At 47.2% G+C, this 4,651-nt stretch overlaps 1 protein-coding gene across 3 annotated transcripts in view; it reads right to left on the bottom strand.

Annotated features, from left to right (window-relative positions):
- rrp1 (ribosomal RNA processing 1) overlaps positions 1–4,651 on the bottom strand; it is a 23,781-nt gene that overhangs the window by 18,079 nt on the left and 1,051 nt on the right. The window lies entirely within an intron of this gene.

Here is a 4,651-nt window from a genome sequence, read left to right on the forward strand (position 1 = left end):
GGGAGACCCTCTAATGGAGGAGGGAATACGATCTAAAACTTTGTCCTCAAGATGGTCTTCTTCTCTGCTGGAAACAACAGTAGTATATGGGCTGAAATGCAGCTGGTTATGCGAGATGTATTACTTAGCAAGCATGTAACATTGTATCAGTTGCTTCGAGTTCAGACATGACTAGTGGACAGCGGATAAATGGTACAGTTAAAAAGAGGGACCTAGCCACTAGGGGGGATCTATCTTTTATCCAAGCGACTTACAGAGAGGACATAAGCTGAGAAAGGTGTAAAGGACACAGAGTAGTTTAGGTTTGTTTATTTTGTTAGCAGGGAAGCATTCTGGAAACAGAAAGGTTTTTACAAGTTTTTTAAGGTAGAAAGGGATGTTGCTGTTCGAGCAGCCGTTGGTCATTCGCCACCATTTGGGGAACGACCACAGAGAAGAGTTACTGACTCTTCTTACTAGTAAGAGTAGTAACTCTAAGTAAGAAGGCACTTTAGAGTGGTATTTGTGTGTCGTGGATCATCAGTGGAGCTGAAGCGGGTCAATCAAAGCGTCCACGCTCTTAATCCTGCATACTTTAAGCCTTAATATAATGTGAACAGGTGAGTTGTATAAAATTCACCCTCAGTACAGTTTGTCATGACGGGGAAATTAGCTCAGAGACCAAAACTGTTTTTTGTACCAGGCTGTAAACATGTTTATTTCTGCTGTGAAGTTGGACATTTGACATGGGGAATATGGAGACTGACTCACTCTGGAGCCAGCCTCAGTGGACGTTAGAGGAACTGCTTGCGAAATAACAGTTGTGTTTTGTTACACACACACAACCCACACACACACACACAACACACCACACAACACACACACACCACAACACAACACACACCACACACTCCACACACTCTCAACACACACACACACACTCTCTTCTCTCTCACACACCACACATCTCACAACACACTACAACCATACACACCACACACAATCTCTCACACCACACCACCACCACACCTCTCTCTCACACAACACACACACACAACACACACAACACACACACACACACACACTCACACACACACACACACACACACACACACACAATAACACACACACACTCGACACACCCACAACTACACACAGCACACAGCTCACACACACACAACCACCCACAACACAAACGCGCATCATGCGCTCGCCGCGCGCAACACAAGACCAGCGTCATCGCGCGCGGCACGTAACGAGCAGAGAAGAAGAAAGTCTCCAAGTGAAAATGGCGGCGGTTCCGAGCCAGAGGTCCAGTTCGCGCAGAGGTTAGCGTCCAACGAGAAGCCCACCCGACCAAGGCCATGAAGAAGCTGCGGAAGTACATCAACGTCCGGTCAGGTAAGCTGACGGAGGCTAGGCTAACACACAGCTAACAGACACAGAGTGTGTGTGTGTGTGTGTGGTGTGTGTGATGTGATGATGTGTGAGTGTGTGTGTGTGTGTGTGTGTGTGTGTGTGTGGTGTTGTCCGGTGTAGTGTGTGTGTGTGTGTGTAGGTGAGTGTGTGATGTGTGTTAGGGTGTGAGCCTGTGTTAAGCGGGGAGAAGTTGTGAAGTTCCTGGGCGTGTGATGTCACAGGAACGTGTGACTCGCCTGACCCCTGAGACTCGACCTCGGATTCCTCATGTGGGTTCACAGGTGACGAGCTGCTCAAGCTGTGGAAAGTCTCTTCTACTGCCGTGTGTGGCAGGGACAAGGCCTCTGCTGCAGGTGAGTGGACAGGTGTACGTATGTCACATGCTTGTACTGGTTGTTCACGTCTCCTCAGACGGTCTGAGCTCGTCGGGTCAGATGTTGTTTCATCTGAACAGAATCCTTCGCTCAGAGGTCGATGTGAGCTCTGCTCTGTCTCATCGGTCCTCCTGTTCGTGTCCGAGCGCTCTACACAGTTCAACAGCTGAAGTTTAGGTCAGGTTTCTTTATTGTCTCCACCAGGGAGAAGGTGTGTTAGGAACAGGAAGGTTACAGCACCATAGAACACAATCAACATAAAGCCTACGATGTACACATACCAGCATGACAATGAAATAAAGATGGCTATTCACAATACATATACCAGTATATTTATCCTGCCATAAGTAGAGCTCAGTCATACATCCCCTAGAACAGGGGTCCCCAACCCCCGGGCCGCGGACCGGTACGGTCCGTGGATCAATCAGTACCGGGCCGCACAAGAATAATTAGTTATGTTCGTTTTTATTTATTATCTAAGTCTACCGCAAGTGAGGAGAATACGGTCATTTCGAAATAAAAAAACGTTTCAAAATAAAAAGACCGCTCGACTTAGACTGGGACTATAATAAAGGGGGACTTAACTTCATCCACAGTTGGTAGGAGAAAAGAAAAATATAAGTAATAATGTAAATTACAAAAGAAATTTATGTGTGCGAGGTAGTTTTTTTTATTTTTTTGGTTGATAATTTTTAATTGACTCATCGGATTTCACGGGCAAACAGCTAAATGCCTACTACATGTTCTCCGCGCATGTTCGCAGTGCCCCCCCTCTCCGCCCGCCCCGTCCGCAGTAAAATTGTCAAGCGTTGACCAGTCCCGCAGTTATGAAAAGTTGTTGGACCACTGCCCTAGAAGATCTTCCCTGTGATCTGCTCAAAGACGACCAGAACCACACGCCTTTGTAAACTGATCATAGAATAAGAGAAGAGAAAAGATGTCTCCACGGAACATGGCGGGCGTTTCCGGAGCCAAGGTCCAGTTCCGCAGAGGTTAGCGTCCAACGAGAAGCCCAACCGGACCAAGGCCATGAAGAAGCTGCGGAAGTACATCAACGTCCGGTCAGGTGAGCTGACGGAGGCTAGCTAACACACAGCTACAGACAGACAGAGTGTGTGTGTGGTGTGTGTGGTGTGTGTGTGATGTGAGTGTGAGTGAGTGTGTGTGTGTGTGTGTGTGTGTGTGTGTGTGGTGTGAGTGTGTGTGTGTGAGTGTGTTGTGTGTGTGTGGGTGGTTTGTGTGAGAGAGAGAGGAGAGAGAGAGAGAGGAGTGTGTGTGAGTGTGTGTGAGTGTGGGTGTGTGTGGTGTGTGGTGTGAGTGGTGGTGTGTGTGTGTGTGGTGTGTGGGTGTGTGTGTGTGTGTTGTTAAATCCTGTTAGCTCGTGCACACGTGTGGAGTTAGCCTGGGCTTTGATGTCCCAGGAACGTGTGACCCCTCTGACCTCTGACCTCTGACCTCTCCTCAGTTGGTTCACAGGTGACGAGGCTGCTCAAGCTGTGAACGTCTCTTCTTCACTCTGTGATGCAGGACAAGCCTCTGCTGCAGGTGATGTGACAGGTGTACGTGATGTCACACTGTGTCTGTGCGTGTTTTCTCGTCCTCCTCAGACGGCGGAAGCTCGTGGGTCAGATGTTTCCATCTGAACAGATCCGTGCCTCAGAGCGTCGATGTGAGCTCTGCTCTGTCTCATCGACGTCCTCCTGTTCGTGTCCGAGCTCATCTACAGTTAACAGCTGAAGTTTAGGTCAGGTTTCTTTATTGTCTCCACCAGGGAGAAATGTGTGTTAGAGACAGGGAAGGTTACAGCACCATAGAACAAATCAACATAGAAGCCTACGATGTACACATACCAGCATGACATGAAATAAAAAGATGGATATTCACAATACATATACCAGTAATATTTATCCTGCCATAAGTATAGCTCAGTCATACATCCCCTAGAACAGGGGTCCCAACCCCCGGGCCGCGGACCGGTACCGGTCCGTGGATCAATCAGTACCGGCCGCACAAGAATTAAATTAGTTATTTCTGTTTTATTTATTTAAGTCTAGTCTACCGCAAGTGAGGAGAATACGGTCATTTCGAAAATAAAAACGTTTCAAAATAAAAGACCGCTCGACTAGACTGGGACATAATAAAGGGGGACTTACTACTTCATCCACAGTTGGTAGGAGAAGAAGAAATATTAAGTAATAAATGTAAATACAAAGATAATTAATTGTGCGAGGTAGTTTATTTATTTTTGGGTTGATAATTTTAATGTGACTCATCGGATTTCACGGGCAACAAGCTATAATGCCTACTACATGTTCTCCGCGCAGTTCGCAGTGCCCCCCCTCCTCGCCGCCCGGTCCGCAGTAAATGTGTCAAGCGTTGACCAGTCCGCAGTTATGAAAGGTTTGGGGACCACTGCCTAGAAGATCCTCCCTGTGATCTGCTCAAAGACGACCAGACACACCAGAACATCCTCGCAGCCTCTTTACCTGACGCACAGGTCGGAACACTAATTGGCACATGCGTGCGCTGTAACCTGTGGAAAGTAAAAGTGTCCTGTGTCCCTCTTGCAACGGACAACGTGAACAAATGTGTTTCATTAAATGAAAAAAACAAAACCAAACAAGGTCGGCTCAAATATCCAATATGAATGTGAATGCACATCAGCGGCAGATCTGCGCTGCTGTATACATTAGTTACGGCAGGTTGCCTGTTTCATGACAGACGCAGTGGGCGTAAACGAAATCCGAAAGTTTAACAATTATGTTTTAAGGCCGTAAAACCCCTAACACACACTTTTATACACCTTATTACACGCATTTTGTACAGTACTCCCTTAATTAATCAGGACGCAGAACACACGTGCGGTTCTCACTCAGCCA

The sequence above is a fragment of the Larimichthys crocea genome, chromosome XVIII (assembly GCF_000972845.2).
Source record: "Larimichthys crocea isolate SSNF chromosome XVIII, L_crocea_2.0, whole genome shotgun sequence".
NCBI lineage: Eukaryota > Metazoa > Chordata > Actinopteri > Sciaenidae > Larimichthys > Larimichthys crocea.